The sequence below is a fragment of the Globicephala melas genome, chromosome 5 (assembly GCF_963455315.2).
Source record: "Globicephala melas chromosome 5, mGloMel1.2, whole genome shotgun sequence".
NCBI classification, from domain to species: domain Eukaryota; kingdom Metazoa; phylum Chordata; class Mammalia; order Artiodactyla; family Delphinidae; genus Globicephala; species Globicephala melas.
Window position 1 is genome coordinate 20,912,307 of NC_083318.1, and position 23,527 is coordinate 20,935,833.

Sequence of the window (23,527 nt, forward strand, 5' to 3'; positions counted from 1 at the left end):
CTTAAACTATATATAGGCTAAAAATCATCTTATAAGAGGTTACGATTCTCCTGTTACACGGTTGTAAATCTTTTTTGCCGATTTTATCTACCTAGAGCCAGTAAACCAATTAAGTTGCTGCTGTGGCATTGATTTTAACTTCTTAACAGATTTTTTGTGTCTGTCTTGATGCCAACAATCCAGTTGGAAACTAAAATATTGAGTCAGTAATCTGGACTGCATAATATACACACATCTCATTATTTTATATACAAAAACCTATACTCTTGTTAAGAGTTCTTAAATTGCTATCTAACATTATGGACACCAAGACTAAGAAACGCTTTGTAAACTGTATCTCATAACCTCAGAAATCTAGAAGTTCTTATCACATACCAAAATTATGTGCAGTATTAAACGTGGCAATTTTTATGATAAACCTAAGCACAAATGGTTCAGAGTTCTGATCCAAAGAAATAACTATCACTGTTTCTGTATAAATGTGTGTGTGTATATAAATAAATATATATATATATGACAGAAAAAGAGAGCTACAACTCTATATAAAATAATGAAATAATTATATATATTAAATGAAATAATGATATATAAATATGAATACATATATCCATATATATGTATGTATATTTGAATATACACTGAGGTACACACAGGTCTGCATGAGACCCCATCCCAGAACAATTAAGTCAGAATACACAGAGGTACGGCTGCAGCACTAGTGCATATTAAAAGCTACACAGGTGATTTTAATGTGCAGCCAGGACTGAGAACCTTTGCTCCACATCTACTCAATATATCTGAAAGTCTTCTGTGTAGCTGGTATTCTAAATGCACTTAAATTACATTGGCCCTTATGTCTCCATTCAGATGAGAAGAACAATACCAATGGCAATATTAAACACCTTATCTGATGCATCTGATGCAACTAATTCACTCAACTTTTCCACTGCCTCTTAGAAAATGAAAACAGGCATCACTTACCCTTCCGGTGTCTCACTGTGGTGGATAGAGACTTACCCTTCCGGTTTCTCACTGTGGTGGATAGAGACTTACCTTCTTGTTTCTCACTGTGGTGGGCTTGATGGTGCTAACAAAATGATGGAGGGTCTTCCCTCTTTCACCCAGTCTCTTCATAGCTTTCAGTGTTACCGAGTTCTATGAATGAAAATTGTTAGATTAATGGTGGGGTCATGAAAAGACAATGAAAAGAAAACCTACATAGAGGAAGAAATGTGAACGTTGAAGCCAGGAAACCAACATCAGGGATGAATGGGGAAGAATGATACACGCAACAAGGCATCACCTGAAATCTAGAGAAGCCTCTGTTTATGTGCCCTGGGAGTGGACACAAATGCCACCTGGGCCAGGCGGAATATGGTGAGTGGACATAGCCAAAACGCTTCTCTCCACAGGGCTTCTGTTACAATCACTTCAACTTTACAGCATCGATACTGAAGTCTTTTATCTATGTTTTCAGTTGAATAAGAATTTGTTGACAGGTCCCATCCGTAAACAAAGAACCCACTCAAAATTAGTTTCAGTTAATGCAACGTTTGCACATATGTATGTGTTCACAGGACCTGTGATGTGTCCAATTTAAAAGTAAACAGTCATCTCCCCACTGGGACATGAGATGTTTGAAACTTAAGAGGGAAAAATAAGTCACAAAACATATATGAAAGCTGGCCAATGCAATACAGTGTAGAATCTATCCTCCTCACTCTGCACCTGGTACATGGTGGAGGCTCTACAAACAGATGTTCAATCCATGATCACTTGACAATCTCTGTAAGAGACCAAGTCATTTACACTATTAGATCTGTAAATCAGCATTAGCTCCCTTATACAGCTAATTTCATGTAATTGTTCTAATGTCCTGAGAGATTTTTTGTGGAACTTTATTGTGCTTTCAAACATATGGGGATCTTACTAAAATGCAGACTCTGATTCTGTAGGTCTGGGTCGGACCAGAGTTTCTGCATTTGTAACCAACTACCAGGTGATGCCAACATCGCAGTCTGTTTACTGCTCTTTAGTGTCAAGGCCGTAAAAAAAAAAAAAGGAAAGAAAAGAAAAGAAGGATAAATCAGAATTTATCTCACTCCTTTTGAAAAAGAAAGCTTCACTACATAAAACAAAACTTTTAGGAAATAAGATAGAGTATGAATGAGAAACTTAAAAAGCAGAGAAAACTCAGCACCTGGCTTTGACACAGTCTCTGTTTGCTTAATGATACTCCTAAGCATTTTCAGTTTTCTTTGTTGTCCTAACCACACTTCAATAATTAGTAAATATCAGAGGCAAGCTGAGATTTGCTGCTTGGTCCAACAGTCAAGCATTCCAGCTTCTATAGGGAAAAACAAGCACTTCAATGCACGTCTGTGATTTGTAGTTTCGTAAATGTTGTTCTAGTCCTACTCCACACAGTTAGCAAAACAGGAATGCAATAATTACTTTATTTCAACACACAGCTCACCATTAATCTTGGGATTTATTACAAAAGACTGTACTCCATGAAATTAATCAACATGCTCTATGTTTGTCCTCCCTCCCTTTTCCCCCCTATGTGGTTGCTAGATCCAAGAAACTGAAATACCAGTTTCCATAACAATCTCTGAAATTCTTTGCTCTGACAGACATGTATAGTTAAGACTTGCAGATTTTTCTTTTACTTGTGTCAGAAGGGACTTAACTATGTCGGGCCTCTTGCCTCCTGCCACTTCTAACAAGACTCATTTCATAAAAGAGAGAGGAGAGGATGTGTTGAGAGGACTGTTTGATTCCAGCTCTTTCCTTAATGGGTCTAGTGTGACCTGAACTAGTCACTGAAATGTCTCTGAGCCTCAGTTTCCTCATACAGAAAGTGATATTATTAGCAATACAAACATTATTTGTTATGACTATGGGATATGAGCTCATGCATACATTTGATTCAAAACACTTTTTGAGTGAGGTTATAAATCCTCATATGAGACACACATGTGGATCATTCCTTCTCTTTTCTTTCCTTAACTTAAACGTGGTTTGGCAGCTGGGACTCTGGATATTACATGTATTTTAGCTCAATCAGTTTTATTCTCTGCATTTAGTTCACAAGATGGGAAGCCTCCCAAGGGCAGGGACAACGTCTGTTAACTTGCTGCTGGGTAACAGTGCCTAGCATAATCCCTGGCACGCGGGAGGCCCCACAAATGTCAAACACATAAATAAAGACTGTTTGCCTCTGACACGTTTACTTCCTTCTAAGGGTAAAAGCTGAGACACTCTTACCGGTGATTTGGAATCAAACCTATTTTTTAGTTTGAAATCTACATGATGGCAACTAACATGTTAACATATGTCCAGCCACTATTTCATTGTCATCTTTCTATTACAGTGAAAATTCAGTGGGAGTTAGCATCTTTTAGTAGTCTTAAATGTTCTAAAATATAAGAGCAATGGAAATTTTAATCAGCTAGTGTTGTGGTATTTACTTGGGAATAAGCAGTGTGTACCTCTTCTCTCTTCCTGTCCCCTCTGTCTTTCCACACCATCTGTCTGCCTACAACATATAACCCATCACTGCCTTCATACGCCCAAAGTTTACACAGTCCCAGGTAGGGTCCAGGTGTGTGGGGTCCATGACTCATTCAGACTCACTTGGACTCTAGGACCACCCAAGAAGCCAGAACTTCTGGGGTGGCATGGGAAGAAATGGATGCTTAAAATCCCAGGCATTAAAAATAAATACCTGAAGTTAAAATTTTCTGTCCAGAACTTGGAGAGGTCTAGTACGTGACTGTGAGAAAGAACAGAGGTTCTGGAGAAGAAAACAGGCTAAATAAGGGCTCTTATTCCACACAGACCATTTCTCTGATCTCAGCTCCTCCACAGTTCCTCTGACCTCAATTATTTCCGAATTCTACTAAAGAATTAAGAAAAGAAAGGAACCTTTGTGCCTGTTGTTCTTTTATTCTCAGTTGCTTGTTTGCGTTACTGTTAGATGATTTCCTTCTATAAGCTCTTATCCTCAGAAATCTAAGTAAATCACAAATTAGAGAATAAAAAACTATATTCCTCAGTTGTCTATGTGACTGATGAACTCTCAAGCACCCACGAGCCACGACAGAATGCATGGGCGTACGTCCCTGACCAGTGTGCACTACGTAATGACAGAAGGCTTTGAAAGAGGTCAAACGACCAAAGCACTGAAAAGTATTTTGTCATTATATACTACATAATATTTGTAACCCTATAGCTGGGCCAATTCTGATTCTAGGATGAGCTAGGTATCCTCGGAAACTAAATGTATTACTCCGAATAAGGAGAAGTGTTTTATTCCCACCACTACCCACAAGGTGCATATGCTGGAGAGCTCGATCAGTTTGTAAGGGATCATAGCAAGCCAAGAATTCTGTGCATCTTATCATTCTCTTGAAGTTAGAAATAATCCAGAAATTTCAGCCACATTTCTCATTAACTATAGAGAATTATGCAATTGTTTAGAATAGCCCATCAAAAGGCAGTCAATAAAAGATAACTGATATAATGTGCTAGTTCTTGAACAGATATAGATTTTAGACATACACAAGATTTTAACAGTTAAAATAACTAATTTTCTAATTAGTTTCTAATAACTAATTTTTCTAATTCTAAGTGGTTCTTTATGGAAGTTCTCAAACTAAACTCCCTTCAATACTCTGTATGGATTTTTTTTTTTTTTTTTTTTGCGGTACGCGGGCCTCTCACTGTTGTGCCCTCTCCCGTTGCGGAGCACAGGCTCCGGACGTGTAGGCTCAGCGGCCATGGCTCACGGACCCAGCTGCTCCGCGGCATGTGGGATCCTCCCGGACCGGAGCACGAACCCGTGTCCCCTGCATCAGCAGCGGACTCTCAACCACTGCGCCACCAGGGAAGCCCGGATTTTATTTTTTAAAGATAAATGCTCAAAACCAGCACAGATTCTGTCAATGTCTAGTCGAACACATATGAGTTTATTTAGATGCCTCTTTGCCTTCCTATTGTCTCAATTTTCTCCTTTCAGTAAGCCCTCATAGGAATACACTAAGCAAAGACTAACTGGGGATTTTGGTGTGGGAATGTGACGCGAGGTCTGGGTCTCTGGGGCTGATCTCTTATATCAGAGTACCTAAGCAAGATACAGTGCAGTAATCAGCATGCAGAAAGTTGAGAGCTATCTGTGAAAATTGTACTTGGGATGACGGGCAAAACAGAGGGGATCTTTCAAGAGAACAGACTCTTCTTATAAAAACTACCTTGATAAAGCATCATCTAGAAAATATTTTGGGATTCAACTTCATGGATCATTTATTCATTACTATTCTTTATTAAAATAAAAAGTTAATCAGTGTTTTCTGAGATAAAGATGGAGTAAAGTGTTTGGGAAAGACGCTGGCCTTTGTTGCAATATTAATGGGAGACACTGATTAGGATCAGATAGTTTCTCAACAGAGGAAGAGATCAAGTCACCAAGACAGTTATTATGAGGAAAACACTTACTGCTGATGGCAGTTGGGCTTTGTTAAAACTTTTTGCCTTGATAAGTCTCTTGTGGACTAATGCTTTTTAATATTCACTGATTAAATGGAAATAAAATAGCCATGAGGAGGCTGTAGTTTCCAAACAGTTTAGAAGTTCTCATTATCTCCTCAATGAAGAACTTATTTTGAGAACATCACAGAGGATATTTTATATGCATCAGATCCCTTGAAATGTTACCTTTTATAGATACATGATTTTACATAGCATTATTATCATGCGATTTGTACCCTAATCTTTAAAAGGGTATAAGTGTGTCCCAACTATAATTTGAAAAATCTAGGCAAACAATAACACTAACTGAATTTTAACTTCTAGTGTGATTCTGTAGAAAGGTAATGGATTGCTCAAAGTTTCTTGAATTCTTTTCAAAGATAGTCATCCACAATCATTTTTTAATCAGGTATATTTTTGTTCGGGGCATGAGTTTTGGAGTCAAACTACTTCAGTTCTAAACCTAACTCTACTGATGACTAGTTATGTGACCTTGTTTGGCTCCACTGTGTCTCGGTTTCCTTATCTGTAAAATGGAAATAATACTGGTACATATTGGAAGGCAATTAACCATAACTAATTTTTCTGCATGCCTTTTGAGCAGAGTCACTGACTACATTTGTTATGGATTATATTTTTAAGGATGCAACAGCCTTGGGAAAGATAAATAATGTCTCCTTCCCAAGCAATAATGCTTACTGCCAATTACAGAAATTTTGGGTTCCCCAAGTTCAGGGCTCCTGTTCTGTAATTTAACCCATCGCACGGGCATTGTAACCTGGCTCTTTTCATGTTGCTCTGTGGGAATCTGGGCTAAGGGAACTTACACAAGAAAATGTGGATACTTTGGCAATTACAATTACTATGAGTAATAAAACTGTCCTTTGCTTTTGAACCAGTAGTCTCATATCTTCTGCTAACATCCACGAAACTGTAGTAGGCTAATTTGTTAGCTTGCAATTCGGGTAAAATTTCAGACCTTTCATAGTTCTTGCAGTACCTACCTTATAATGTTATTTTGGGGATTAAATAATATATGCAAAGTGCTTACAACATTACCTGGTATATAAAAAATCCCAGATATTAGCTAATATTGTTAGCTGCTATTAATTGGCCAACAATTATTTCAAGATGTAAAGACCTCAGGATATCGGTGAATTCCAATTCTTATGGTGTTGAATTATGAAAAACACAGACTAAAGAATCACTGAAGTGCCTTGTGATGATATGTATTTTCTTTCTAAGAAAAAGGTGATTTGTGGAATTGGGAATTTTATGACTATCTTGGATACTTGCTTTGAATATACAAATTACTCATTCCATATCAAATTATACAAATGATTACCAGAGACGATGATGCTCCACAAATGATCAGTCATATCAACATTTTTTTCCTGTGGACCCTGTTGCCTATTATTGATGGGCAAAATCATGCTGATGTTACCGTTTTCATTTGAATTTAAGACTAATTCTTTTCACCGTCCTACGAAAATGTGTGTTGGTTGGTTCTCTTATCAAAGTGCCATAAAGGAAGGAATGGTGATTACTGCTTATCTCTTTAATTTATTACTAAGGATGTTATACAAACACAATCAAAGACATCTTTGCTGAGAGATATTATTTGATTAATGTCATGAGTCCCATCCAACCTCAACTTGACTGTTAAAGAGAAATAACTGATGCCTCTAAGTTTCTGCAAAATTAGTCACATGATTCTATCAAGTTCATCTATCACACTGAGTTTCTGTTATATTTCTAAGCCATTAACAGAAATATGTGTGAAATGGCCTATGCCATATCTTGTCAATTGTATAAAGAATTCAGTTGATCACATAACTCTTAATTTTTGAGAATTTAATGAATGAAGATGTTGCTGGTTGATGGTGTTAAGGGCTAAGTTATTATTTACAGAATGTTTACTATAGCTCATTATCATCAAGAAAATGTAAAAAGTATGGGATTGCTTCCTCCACATATACTTTCCTTGCTCTTAATTAGGTTTTAAGACTGTTATAATTTTGTTCTATTTGTCATATATAAAAAAGAAGAGGGAAAATTTTGACACACAGTGTACTTTTCCCTAGATTCTATGCTCCATTAGGATTACTCATCTGCCTATACAGAGTTTAGTATTGAGTCAAGGAAACGAAAAACATTCACAGAAATGTTAATCCATATGTAGTACAAATCAATATAAAATAATTGGTTCAGATAGGAAATGCACAGGAGTAATGGTTTTCAAATTTATTATTATTATTTTTGTGTGTGTGTGGTACGCGGGCCTCTCACTGTTGTGGCCTCTCCCTTTGCAGAGCACAGGCTCCGGACGCACAGGCTCAGCGGCCATGGCTCGCGGGCCCAGCCTCTCTGCGGCATGTGGGATCTTCCCGGACCGGGGCACGAACCCGTGTCCCCTGCATCGGCAGGCGGACTCTCAACCACTACGCCACCAGGGAAGCCCTCAAATTATTTTTAAAGTGTGGAAATATCTTTTAATATTTCTATCAGGTTACAGAATATCCATATGGATCTGCTTATCCTACAGAGCATCCCAATGGGCACTCCAGAGACCCCTAAGCATTTAAAATGCCAGAGTTTGTAAGACCACACTCTAATTCCCCCCAAGGGTGAATGGAGATGTTGTACTCTTTCTACATACCCTGCCCACTCCAAGAGGCACTGATTTGTCACATACTTAGGTGGTAAACATGTAATTTGAAGTCTAGTTTGTTCAAATTTGAAGGCAATATCTTTTTATTTTTATTGTTGTAGATGTTTGTTGTTTCTATTTCACAATACTTCTTCCACTTATGATTGCCAAATAAAGTACAGGATGGCCAATCATGAATTTTGGAAAAACAATAGAGTTTTTTAGTATTAGTTTGTCCCAGCTGTTATATAGGACATTCTTATTTTAAAGAATTATGTGTTGTTTATCTGATATTAAAATTTAACTGGCCATCCCATATTTTTATTTGCTAAATTTAGCAAACCTTCATGGGCAGATTTCAGGAAAAGTGACACTATATATGACCCAATAAATATATATAATACATTTAGAGAGGGTATTTCAAGAGCAGAAAAATGCAAGATTATCTACATTTCTGAAATCTTATCACAGATATGAATATGCACGTTCTAAGTGTAAAGGCAAAATTTTAAGGTATTGAACTATCTCCCTCTCTCTCTCAGGAGTCCATGTGTACCCAAGTGGGAAAAACCTTATTGTCTTAGTGTTTAGTGGGATTGTCAAACTCACTTGAAAATTTTCTACAGAGACAGAGCAGAGTGCCAAAGTGTGAGGAAGCAAAGTAATGGCTTAGATTTTCACAAAATAATAATCTAACCTGCTCCTTTATGAATGAGAAAACAATTCTCAGCTTTACTCCAAATGTCTCCCTGTATCATTTTTTAGGAGAAGAATATCAATTCTTCGTGGTAGTTTTTAGTCTAGCAGGGTAGAAATTTAAATTCTGTCTTCAACATTTATTAGCCATGTGAATTTGGACAAATCACTTATCTGCAACTCACATTTCTTGCTGGAAAATAGAGCAAATGATGCTTACATCATACGGTGGTTGTGAAAATTAATTGGAATGTATTTAAAACATACAGTATAGTTAATACCTAAAATATAGCAGGTGGTCAAATAAATGATAACTATGATTTCAGGCCCTGCCTAATCCGATACCACATTTTCCAAAACTACTATGCATTTATTATCTTTTCACAACAGCTCATTTTTGTAAAGATTCCACCACAGTAGAATTTTATTCATTTCTGTTTTGAATCTTAATCAGGAATTCTGAAGTAATAATTCTGAATAAGAGTGAGACCAACCACTATCAGGCAGGCATTACCGATCAGAACAGCTACCAGGGTAATTAGAGCAGATGCCAGAGGTAACCACACAGTACAGGTCTGCCCCTGGCTAAATAACAGCCACATTCTTGGAAGAGAAAAAGCAAAATATCAGGGACTCTAAACTCCCATAAAGGATGATAAGATTCAAATTAAAGTCCTTACATAAAATAAAGGGGTTTCTTGAGAGTAATGAGAGTTGAGTTGACATTTTAATCTCTAATCTAAAAAGTCTGTATTAACAGCGGCATAATGCTTAATGGCGGGTCAATTTAGAAAAGTAGGAGTAATAGCAGTAACAATAGTAGCTTTCTTTATTGAATGTCCACAATGTGACATGCACTCAGCTGCACACTTTACATTCACTTACTCATTTAATTCTATCAGAACTTTGAGGCTGTATTTATCTCCATGTCACAAATTAGACTGACAGAGCTTACAGAGATTTCCCAGGTCACACGCAGCTGGTAGGAGAAGATTCAGATGTTTTAAACCCACCTATATCTATCTCCAAAACCCACGTTCTTATACATTATGTGGTGATGCCTTCAACTACAATCTAATAAAGTGAAAATAGATGATCATATTTTCATGAAAATTATGTAAACAGTGAAAAACAGAATTAACCTATTTGATAGCCACCACCGGAGTGACGCTTCAAAGGAATTTCATTTAATCGATGTTACCAATCCAACAATCAAGTTTCAGAAAGTTTTGGGGGGAAAAAAAGCAGAAATATTGCAGTGGTTTTGGTTCTTTCCCCAAACACAGTAAAAATAAATGTGTTTCTGCTTAACCAGATGTAGAGAGAAAAGAAAAAATTGTAAACTAAGCGAACCTTGCACCTGGATATTACCCGTCGGTAGTCATCCTAACACTGGGATATGTATTTGTTGACACCAACCCTCTCCAAACACTGCATAATTCTTTTGGATACTATTTTTATCCATATTCAAAAGTGTGCACATAGCCATGACTTCAACTAGTTGAATCAGCATACGCACTGGAGTTTGTTACTTTACTGACCCCCACGGTGACTCAGGCTTGTGAGAAATCCTAAGAAAGTTTTATGGCTAAAAGTAGTTGAGAACTACAAAAGATATAAAGAGATATATAAAAGAAAGATGTGGCAGAGACTGTGAGTTGCCTGCTCAAAATCCATTTACCCTTATTTTATATTTAACAATGTATTTATTGTTAGAAGCAGCAACAAAGAACTTAACTGTAAAATGCCTCCCTCCCTGCCTCTCTTCCTCCTCTTTTCTGCCACCAATGCAGACATGATTGCTGGAGCTGCTGTATCTATTCTGTAACTCACAAGGCAATTTGTGAATTGAAACAAGTTCTACAGATGGCAGAGCAGAAAAATAGAGGGAATCTGGGGGCAATAACGACAGCACGCACCAATTATACTTCCCTGGCCTGCCTCTCTGGACTGCTTCTCACCTGAGGGAAAAAAAAGAAAAATCTAATTCCCATAAGTCACTGTTTTAAGGTCTTACCTTTGGTAGCCAGATATAATTCCTAAATAATGCAAAAGGTAATACTCTTTTACTTTTGTTTATTTATTTAGGGGTGTGTGTGTGTGTGTGTGTGTGTGTGTGTGTGTGTGTGTGTGTGTGTGTGTGTGTGTGTGTGTGTGTGTGTGTGTGTGTGTGTGTGTGTGTGTGTGTGTGTGTGTAAGTAAAGCCAACCCTAATGGGAAACAATAAATACCAACACTGTAAATGTGGGCTGAAAAACAAAGAAACGAAACTGTAGTTGGTAGAATTTAGTAAACATTTGAAAAGTGAAGTATTGAATATACTCAAATTTGTAGGTTCTGTTTAGGGTCCCAAAGTTTTTAAAGAACTTAGAAAAATCTTTATATAACCTTCTGTAGGACAGCATGCTTTCTAAAATATAAATTAAGGGGTATGGTTGTTTTAGCTCTTACTTTTGCCAGATCTGACATCCTGTGAGTTCTCTCTTCTGCCCCTCAGTGCTTACCCTGCCCACTTCCTGCATTAAGAGTGATTATGGTTTCTTCTTAAGTGGAGAAAGTGCTGATTAGGGGAGAATCTGGGGATGAGGAACAAATGCAAGAGTAGGTTCTCAGATCACTAAACACTTGTCATTTCAAATTCTCAAAATGCTTCATAAAAGCCATTAAAATTATTTATGAGATTCTTACAAAATATGCAAATAATAGTATCTTCATAGATACGAGTAAGATTAAAAGAATTAGGCAGATTAAAACCAAAATTATATCCTCCTGGCTAACTCAGCTGGTAGAACATGAGACTCTTAAAAACCAAAATTAATAAAAATAATAAATGGTAAAAGGTAAGAGATAATAAAATCTGGCAAAGTTAATTATTTTATGAATATTGTCATTTAATGGTTTGCTACACACCATTTAAAAAACTGATATATGGTAATTTGTAACCTAGGTCAAACCAAATTTGAGCATCTATGCATATGCATATATCTATCATCAGATGGTTTCTGATTCACTGAAATCAATGCATCTGTACTTACATACATGAACAACACAATAATTGAAATCATTTGTAAGTAAGTAAGAATAATTTTTTTTGAAAAATAGCTGAGGTAAGTACCTCTATTAGGGAGATGCTCTTCATAGACAATATATCTTTAAATCATTATCTTTAAAAGATTTCCCTTACTTTGAGAAAATGATCCTTTTCAATTAAACATGTCACAGTCAAATCAACAGAACCGACAGGCAATTCATAGAATGGTAGATGTTGCACATAGATTAACCTCAAATTCAACATAAGTGATGGAGAACTTTTATATTCCACTGTGGAAAAAAGATCAGCTTAACACAGCTCTTTTTGTCCTTACCCTGAAACCAATAAGATCAGTGCTTACCCTATTTGAAGGCAAGGAGCATATGACTAAACAGTGATTCCCAATTATATCTGACTAAGTGTTGCTAACACTGTATATAATGTAATCCTTTAGGTGATGTTCCTAAAAATAGTGGGTCTCAAATTATAATCTGACAGAATCTGCAAGTCCCTGGGGGTAGACTAAATGCATTGACTATATGATTGCAAAATCACTCATTTTTGTATGAACACTTGAAAAAAATAAGTGAATGGGTAGGATTTTGTTAATTTTTTAAAATAAATGTGTCATAAATCAGTGTTATCACACTACAAATAAACTAACAAATGAGTCAATAATTATTGCCTAATAAGCTGGAAGTGTTATTAAAATATTTATACAGTATTATTTTCAAGATGTGGAAGACTGCTACATAAAATATAACCAAATTTTCATTAGTTTGCATAATGGAGTATAATATAGTGATGTTTAATGATTGCTATGTATACTACTGCCAAACTCTTTTCAGAATTCTTGTCCTAGAACAACATTATTGAAATGTATCTCTGGAGATGGTTACTTATAATTCAAATTTGACTACTCTCTTTGACTCTTTTTATCTTGTTTTTATCATGAATTGTTTAGAGTGATTAATTCCTTATTTATTTCTGTAAAACCATAAATAAAGAGGTCCAGATAAGATTAGAACATTGGCTAGACCATGCTAATAGATGCTTCCATAACTAAGCCACCAGAGCTCAACCCATATTATCATTAGCTGCCACCTGGACACTTATAATAGCTTCCTAACTGGTTTCCCTAGTCCCATTGTTGCTTTCCACCAAACTCTCTTCACAAACTGTAGCCAGAATATTTTCAAAATACAAGCCTGATCAAACCATGCACGTGTCATACACACACACACACACACACACACACACACACACACACATTTTGTTTATAATACCTCAATGAATCCCCACAGCTCTTCTGTAAAAATCTAAATTCCTAGCAGAACCTGCACGGTCTCATCTCTTCCACTATACACAAGCTACTCACTGGCTGACTGACTCCCTCCCTGGATGTCGGCCACACTTACCATTTTTCTGGTTCCTGAAAGATCTTATCTGTCCTTGCCAGGGTACCTATGAATATGCTAGCCACTCTGTGTGGAATACTCTTTATCTGCCAATTGACTGATTGACTTGATATCATTAACTCCAAAATCTTTGCTAAACTGTCGCTTCCTTAAGAAAGACTGCCCTGATACGCTTGGCTATATCAAATCTCCTTCTTCTTATATGATCTTATATCTTCAAACAGTACATACTCAAGTAATACCTTTCATTTATTATATTTACATTTGTTATATTTATATTTCTTTATATAATATTTGATTAATATCTCTTTTATCCTCTAGACTAAGTTCCATGAGATCAGGAACTACATCAGCTTTTGTTCGTCACTGCCTCTCTAGTAGTTTGCACACAGTAGTTCCTCAATAAACAGTTGCTGCATGAATCATAATTACCAAAAAATTCATAGCCTTAAATGTTTACATTTTAGTTCAAGAAATAACTTAAATAAATGAAGTGATAATTCAACTCAAGAAATCAGGAGGAAAAGCACAAAACAAATTTTACTGATTTTATATGGACAATAAAATCTTTTCCATATTCTTCTAACAACACAAGTAATAAATAAAAACACAAATAATCATTGTTTTCTTAACTAAATTATTTCCTAATGACCTTAATTTGACTTTAAATGAAATATTACTCTTATTCCCACTCTCAACCCAACATGTACCTCAAACATATATGAAACGCTAAAGCATTACTAGTTCTTATTGGTCTAGATAATCCTAATAATGCATGATAGGAATAAAAGCACTTGTGTCCTTATATTCATTTACATTTTGGAATGCACACACGTACATATACACATGCACATATCACACAGACACACACGTTAACAGAACATCAATTAATTTTATTCAAGAAGAAATTTTACTAACAGAATAATCAGGCATGCTGGGAACAAGAATATTCTTAAAATTTTTAATATTTGGTTTTGTTTTTTAGAAAATAATGATTAAAAAAAAAGACTCCCCATCCTTCCCAAGACTCCCCATCCTTCCCTATAGCCCATCACATTACATTCCCAGGATCTCAATCATTTATCTTTACTTCCATTATATCCTTTTTCCTGTGGTCCCTACATTTGTTGTATGCTTCCCCCCTGATTTCTTGAGTTGAATTATACTTCATTTATTTCAGTTATTTCTTGAGCCAAAATATAAACATTTAAGACCATGATTTTTTTTCTCTGTTTACTTTTTCCCTCCAGGTTCTCCCTTTGCTATTCTCACTATAGTTTCCTAACTAGGTTTCAACTTGCACCTTGCTATGCTTTTTGACCCAAATGTTCTTTTGCAGAAAGTTTCTTTTGTAAAGTTTCCAAATTAACTGAGGTGTTATTATTACTGTTATTGTGAAAATATTCATGTTAATTATTAATTAATGGCATTAATTTATTAGGTAATATGGCCTATGCTATTGCTAGTATGGAAATTTGTTGACTTTTATGATGAATAAATGAAAAAAATTTTAATTATAATGATTCTGTGGGTAGTTGAAAAGAGGTATATACTTTGTTGAGGATCCATTAAATCATCCTTTTATACATTCAAAGTCCTCTATATTTCTTTATCTTACGTATTTAGTTAGTTGGTGAATGATTGAGGCAGGCTGATATACTGTTTTCATGCTCATGACAATTGTCCTCATATTTCAATCTGTTTTTAATTTATATATTGCAATTTATGCTATTGGGTAGGTAGCACTTTTAACTCTTATTTTGAACAGAATACTCTAGCAGGATAAAATTCCTCTTTGTCTAAGGTAAAAACTCTTTTCCCTTAGTTCTGCTTTATATAATATTAATAGTATCACCTTGATTTATTTTTTGTTTGTATTTCTTTGATACATTAGTGTTCAACAGTTTATACTCAGTCTTCCCGTATCATTTTATTTTAACCAAATCTACGGTCAACAGTGTATTTGGGGGTGGGTGGAGTGAAGTCATTTCTGACGTTTCCTTTACTCACTGTTTCTCATGAAAAGAGGAATATGGTACAGGAATGGTTAATGCATGGTGATACGTGAGTCAGCCACATCCTCTTTCCTCTTTGACTCTGCTCGCCCGCACAGACTATGCACTCTGTTCTGCTCTTAGCCCTGTTGTAAGTTGGGTGGTAAAGGCACTGCCACTGCAACAGGAGGCCTGTGATCATCCAGCGCTGCCTGCTGGTCGAATCTTCGTAATTCAAGACTCAGTGTTTGGAAGCTATTTTTGCTGCATACCTAGGTCACATTCTCCAACAATCAGTAAAAGCTGACTTTCTGAACTCCAGTTGTCGAACTATGGCATCCTACTTGGGTCAGTTCACCAATATTTGGAACATTAGTCAAGGGACCGACAAGGAGTGGGTCCAGTTAGCAGCGTAATACTTGCAGATGGAAGCAGACCATGTGGCTTTTTAATGCTGTAAGTTTGTGATGGCCTATTTGTCCATGTGAATGGTTTTTATTGTGTGTAGTCAGATTTTAACTGATGTGGCCTTGGTAGATAATTTTAGGAGTTAGCACACTTGTATGGGTCATGCCAAATACCACAAAAACACCATCATGCCATGCTAGAGCTTAGTGCTCCAATATCATACTTGCACATTCATTATAGAGGTACAGCTTGGCCTGGTATTGTAGTCGGAGCTGATGCATGGAATAAATTTCTGTAAAAAACCCATTTATGTCTAGTCAAGATTCACCTTGAACCAAACAGAGTTTTAGTAAAAATTTTTGATGCTTTTAATGCTTCTATAGTTAGTTCCGCAAAGTTCCATGTACATCACACAGCAATAATGAACACTTAAATTTTTAGGAAAAGCCCTAGTTGAATAGAAGCAGCTACCTGTCCTCCATAATATCAGTGTTTTCCTTTTTCTGTGGTAAAGATTTGGCTAGGTACACTGCCATCCAGGTAAGAATACTTTTCCCACACTTCCTTCAAGCTATCTGTGTCCATATGATGCTTCCGGCCAATAGGGAGGGAGCAAGAAATTACAGGATAAATTTACAGGTCAGGTCCTTTAACTGAAAACAGATAAAAATCTTTGTTATATATACAAATCAATAGGAAAAAGAGGACTACAAACCAATTAAAAATTGGGTAAAAGACTTGTACAGGCACTTCACAAAAGAAGATATCCAAGTGACCATTAAGCATATGGCCACACTGTCAGTTTCATTAGTCATTGGAGAAATGAAAATGAAAACCACAATGAGATACCACTACACAACAAACGGAAAGGTTAAAATTAAAAGGATCCTCAATACCAAGCACTGATGAGAATGGAGCATCTGGAACTTTCATATACTGCTGTTGCGAATGTAAAACAGTGGAATCACTTTGGAAAACTTTCTGGCATTTTCTAACAAAGGAAACTATTCTGCCCAATGCCTTAGAAAGTCACTCCTAGGTACACAGTACATGGAAGGGAAATGAATGCACATGCTCACAAAAGACTTCTATAAGAATACTCACAGAAACATCTTTTTGTAATAGCTCAAAGCTAGAAACAATTCACTTGCTCAAAAACAAGACTGATAAAGAAATTTATGCATATTACTACAATGCACTATGTTGCAAAGTGAACAAGCAACAATGATAAATCTTAGAAACATGCTGACCTTAAGAAGCCCTATTCAAAATAATCCACAGACTATATACTCATTTTTATGAAGTTGAAAACCAGCAAACTCATGCCATATTGTTTACGGAAGCATACATGATTAACTATAAGGAAAACAACACAGTGACTATCATGAAAATTAAGATAAAGACTGTCTATAGGAAAGAAAAGGGGAGATGTAAACTGGAAGAGACTCCTGCAGAGATTCTGGTGTAGGGACAATGTTCCAGTTCTTAACCTAAGCAGTGGTTACATGGATGTTCCTTATGTAACTCTTCCCTAAATACTATGCATATTTTATACACATTTCTATGTTTATGCTACATCTCACAATTTTAAAATGTTAAAAAATGAGTTTTGGCTATGTAGTTCAACAAAATTAGGCAATTTCCTTAGCCTCTTATAGTCTTGGCCTTTTAATCTATGAAATGGTGATTAAAAATAGCCGTTTAATAGGATGTTCTGATGAGTGAGTCAGATGACATAGTTAGGTCTTGGATTTGATTTTGTCCTTTCTACAAGATACTAAGTTAGCCTTTTACAAGACAGTTTATCCTTTACAAGGCAGTAAGTTACTATTTCAAGGATGCCGGCAGCAGACCTAAGATTCTAGGGTCACAAACAAAGGACTTCATCACTCGTGGCACAGTAAGCAGCACGAGTGTCAGCATGTTTACAAGACATCTCCTGGCCCAGAAGTCCAATGGGAGTGGTGTGATATGGCCCAGAAGGATGCATACGGCGGACGTACACAGTGGTTGGCATCACAGCTGAGGAACACGGAACTGGGGGAATCCACTGATTTCATAAGATGCAATAAGAAAGCCTGCTCTTTGTCCTAGAGAGGAACATTACTTTACCTTTCAAGGTCACTAGTTGCTAACACAACCCTGAGAAATCGCCCAGGGAAAGAGTGGTCAGGACCGTGCATTCTTGTTATGCCCTGCAAGGTGCACAGGAATGCAAGCAGCACGTGGTGGATTACCTCCAAACTTGCACAGTTTCCTCGCAATAGGATCACCAAGGGTGATGACATGATATTGAGAAAAACACATACAATACCTAATCAAAAATAAATAAGTACATACTAAATGGTGCTGAAGCAACTAAATATCCATATAGGAAAAAAATCTAACTCTGACCCCTGCCTTGCACCATATCCCCCTCCCCCTAAAATAATCAGAATGGCTCAGAAACATAAACGTGGAAACTAAAAACTATAATGTCCATAGAAAAAAACAAAAATGTTCATGACCTTTGTTGGGCTGTACCCTCCAGGCCTACAAGCCTTGTAGTTGCCCAGTCTCAAAGACCAAAGAAAGAGCCCTGAGACAGCAACAGAGACATCAATGGCTTACTCGATAGGAGATCTCACATGAAGGATCGTGGAGTGACACCCCACCGCCTGCGGCAGACAGCAGACAGGACAAGGCAGCAGTCTTTGCTACTCAGAGGAGAAGGAGGCTACCATTTATAGGGAGAATTAACCTCAGGTGGGCTCATCAGTCACCAGGGACTAATTAAGCCCTATAATTAAGAGGAATCCATAGTCATGTGAGTGAAGCAGGGACTAGTTGAGCAGGGGAATGTACAGAGAGCAATAGAACAGCCATCTTGAATGGCCTAACCACATACCTTGGTGCAGGCAAATTTTTTTTTATTAACACTTCAACACAATGCATAAGTTCTAATTATTAAAAAAAAAAGAAGATTCAACTTTATCTAAATTTAAAAGGTTTGCACATCAAATATTCCATTAAGTAATGAAAGGCGACCCACAGATTGGGAGAATCAAGTTAAATACATATATCTGACAAAGGACTCATATCCAGAATATATAAAGAACTCCTAAAAATCAATAACACAGCCCAGAAGCTGCTGCATGATTCACTACACAGATCTTGTCTCCAGATATGGTAGACAGAATTCTAAGAAAATCCCAACATCCGCATTCCCTAATGTACCTGTCCTGTATAATCCCTGGGACTGGGGATATGATGGACTTCAGTCTCTTATTCGTTATGTTATATAACATAGTTGACTCTAAGAAAGGGAGGTCATCCTGGGTGGACCTGACCTAATTAAGTGAGCTCATCAAAAGGGAGAGATCTCCCTAGATAAAGAGATTTGAAGCATGAGAGGAATTCAAAAGGAGAGAGATTCTCCATTGCCCGCTTTGAAGCTGGAGGGTGCAACATGGTAAGAAACGTGGGCAGCTGCTTAGAAGATGAGAGACAGCCAGCAAAGAAACAGAGATTACAACTCTGCAACCTCAAGGAATGGAACTCTTGCAATTGTCTGAATGAATCTGTAACAACATCCCTACATTCAGATGAGAACACAGCCAGTGACATCTTTCTTTTCACCTTGTGAGAGCCTTAGCAGAAAACCCAGCCATGCAGTGCAGAGACCTCTGACCTGCAGAATCGTGAGCTAAGAAATTTGTGTTGTTTTATACAGCTAAGTTTATATATCTCAATAAAATACTGTAAAATAAAAGACATTCTTTTTAATTGAAGTATAGTTAATTTGCAATGTTGTGTTAGTTTCAACTGTACAGCAAAAAGTGATTCAGTTATACATATATATATATTCTTTTTCAGATTCTTTTCCATTATACATTAAGATACTGAGTATAGTTCCCTGTGCTATACAGTAGGTCCTTGTTGTTTACCTATTTCATATATAGTAGTATAGATATGTTAATCCCAAACTCCTAATTTATCTCTCCCCCCCATCCCCTTTGGTAACCAACCGTAAGTTTGTTTTTTATGTCTGTGAGTCTATTTCTGTTTTGTAAATAAGTTCATTTGTTTCCTTTTTTTTAGATTCTACATATAAGTGATATCATGTGATGTTTGTCTTTCTCTGATTTACTTCACTTAGTATGATAATCTCCAGGTCCATCCATGTTGCTGCAAATGGTATTATTATTTCATTCTTTTTAATGGCTGAGTAACATTCCATTTGTATATATATACCACATCTTCTTTATCCATTTATCTGTCAATGGACATTTAGGTTGCTTCCATGTCCTGGCTATTGTAAACAGTGCTGCTGTGAACACTGGGGTGCATATATCTTTTCAAATTAGAGTTTCCTCTGGATATATGCCCAGGAGTAGGATTGCAGGATCATATAGTAACTCTATTTTTGGTTTTTTAAGGAACCTTCATACTGTTCCCCACAGCAGCTATACCAATTTACATTCCTATCAACAGTGTAGAAGAGTTCAAAATTAAGGAAACAATCCCATTTACACTGCATCAAAAAGGATAAAATACCTAGGAATAAACCTACCTAAGGAGGCAAAAGACCTGTACTCTGAAAACAATAAGACACTGATGAAAGAAACTGAAGATGACACAAACAGATGGAAAGATATACCATCTTCTTGGATTGGAAGAATCAATATTGTTAAAATGATCATACTACCTATGGCAATCTACAGATTGAATCCAATCTCTATCAAATTACCAATGACAGTTTTCACAGAACTAGAACAAAAAAACTTTTAATTTGTATGGAAACACAAAAGACTCTGAATAGCCAAAACAATCTTGAGAAAGATAAATGGAGCTGGAGGAATCATGCTAACTTCAGACTATACTCCAAAGCTACAGTAATCAAAACAATATGGTATTAGCACAAAAACAGAAATATAGATCAATGGAATAGGATAGAAAGCCCAGAAACAAACCCATGCGCTTATGGTCAATTAGTCTACAACAGTGGAGGCAAGAATATACAATGGAAAAGAGACAGTTTCTTCAGTAAGTGGTGCTGGGAAAACTGGATAGCTACATGTAAAAGAATGGAATTAGAACATTCTCTAACACCATATACAAAGATAAACTCAAAATGGATTAAAACCTAAATGTAAGGCAAGATACTATAAAACTCCTAGAGGAAAACATAGGCATAATACTCTGACATAAATCACACAGTAATATTTTTTTGGATCTGTCTCCTAGAGTAATGAAAATAAAAGCAAAAATAAACAAATGGGACCTAATTAAACTCAAAAGCTCTTGCACAGCAAAGGAAACCATAAACAAAATGAAAAGACAACCCACAGAATATGAGAAAATATTTGCAAATGATGCTACTGACAAGGGATTAATTTCCAAAATACACAAACAGCTCATACAGCTGAATATCAAAAAGAAAAACAAAAAAACAACCAAAAAATGGGCAGAAGACCTAAATGAACATTTCTCCAAAAAAGATATACAGATGGCCAACTGGCACATGAAAAGATGTTCAATATCGCTAATTATTAGAGAAATGTAAATCAAAACAACAATGAGGTGACACCTCATGCTGGTCGGAATGGCCATCATTAAAAAGTCTGCAAATAATAAATGGCGGAGAAGACATTCTCATACCAGTTTGGGAAGTATCTGTGACAGATTAAGAATGAGATCATGAGGCAAAAATATGACTTTGGTATAAACTGGTGAAATTGAGTCTTCTACCAAAGATAAAAATCCTTCCAGTTTTGTTTGACATTGCTTCACCAGTCAGTGTCAATGTCAAACTGCAAACCTTACAGTCCTATATTCAAGTTGCTTGATCCACACCTTTGCCTCTTTGTTTGAAAGGAAATCCCAGAAATGCGGAATCAGGGTTGGGAAAATGTGGATGCTTATTCTTCTGACGATTGTGTAGGGGTACAATGGATCTAGGCAACCTGTTTTGGCTATCTCTCCTTCCCTTGCTGTCACCACACAGGGCTGGGCCCACCAGAGTAGAGTGTAGAACAGGGAGTCAATATCATTAGTACATAAAAGGCAGCCCACAAAGTTTCCTCCCTCTCCTTCTTCTTCCCCAGCCTTCCCCTCCTATGATACATGACATCGCCACTTTCTCCCACATCGCATCTTCCTCACAGACAACTGAACATTTCCACAAACATGCTTTTATTCACAGTGTTTTGTTTGGCTATCCTCTGGCCCCAGGAACAACATGTGGATATGCACGGATTTGTTTGCAACACATAATGACATCTCAGATATTTTGTCATGTCAGCTAACGATTCACTGACGGTTGTAGTGAGCTGGCTTTGACAGGTGAGCTTCCCCAGGTTGAGGCTGGGAATCTCATGAACACCCTCTGGCCTTGCTCACTTTCTTTTGAAACACCAGTTTGTTGTAGCTCAAGCAGTACTTTAAAGGGACCTAAATCTCTTACAGCTGTGAATCACTCCCATCATCCACTAGATCTGCAGAGCTCCCCAGGGAATGGTGCAGCTATGGACAGCCAGCTGTAAGAGCAAACATAAATCTCTTTGGAGACTTACATGCTGCCATATTCTGCTAGGGTTTAGAAAGACTGAACGATTTTAATCATTTATCTCCATTTATCAAAATGCTCCAGCCCAACAACCCCAAACCATTTTCAGCTGTGAGCCTGCCTTGCAATAGTGGAAACTTACCATAGAGTATGTTGATGACTGTGTGATAAACGCATGCATGTATAAAAGATTGTTCTGGCCATAGGAAATATTTTATTAATTAATGTCCATTAAACAAATAATCAAAATCCACTTTGTAGTTTACATTTTATAGTATATATGAATTCATTATACACACATACACATATGTAATCTCATATATCACATGAACCACTTGGCCAAGAGTTCACCAGCATTTCCATTGTACACCTTATTTTTAGCTATTCATAAGGGTATGAAAATCAGAACCATGGGAGCATAGATGTGTTCCATGATGACTTCCTCCTTTTTTTATACTATTACTAAATACAGAAAGAAAAACATATTCCTAAATCTTTAAAACAAAATTTAAGATACAAGTAAATGATGTTCTATTATATGTCTCTTAATAATTATAAGAGCTAATGAAAATGGGTATTTAATTTAAAAAATTGAAACTTAAAGATAAATATATCATTCAGAAGTGGTTAGGGGTTGTTTTGGGTGGATTATCTGTTTACATAATGCTATAATTAAAGTAACAAGATTTCTACCAAATCAAGAGCACCTCTCATTCAGGGACAGAGTGGGAGGAGGAACAGGGAGCTTCTTCCGCCTGTGTAATCCCCAGTTTGAACCTGGGAGGAAGGTGCTTGCTGATGAGCTTGCTTTGCTTCCCACACCACAGGTCCCAGAATAGGGGACCTGGACAGACACCCCAACAACCAGGCCCAATGCATCTCCTTCTTCTTTCAGATGTGGCTGCGTCAGAGATACAGGGAGACTGCCATTAGCATGATTCATCTTGTGCAACACCTCCTTGATCTTGCTAGGAGGAACCACTCATGCATTTGTACGAAGTAAATATCAAAGTGGTGCTCTGGTGGGTATCACTCACAGCTTTAAACAAGGATCATTCTTGTTAAAAGTAGCAAAACTGTAAAACCTGATGGGAACAGTGGGTACTTTGCACTGTGTTCTATAAGCAAACTCAAAATTTGAGGTATTTGAAAGTAGATATAAAACAGGAAAGGACAGAATAGGAACTTTTTATTTTTGTAATGGAAGTTAAAGGCAGCAAATAGAAAATGATTTCTTCTCAAAAGCATAGA

General features: G+C 36.7%; 1 long non-coding RNA gene across 1 annotated transcript in view; it reads right to left on the reverse strand.

Annotated features, from left to right (window-relative positions):
• Window positions 1-23,527, reverse strand: part of LOC132597309 (uncharacterized) — a 370,081-nt gene that overhangs the window by 235,183 nt on the left and 111,371 nt on the right. Inside the window, exon 2 of the long non-coding RNA XR_009563853.1 lies at window positions 1,054-1,155. This is a non-coding gene — a long non-coding RNA (uncharacterized lncRNA). The remainder of the gene's footprint in view (window positions 1-1,053; window positions 1,156-23,527) is intronic.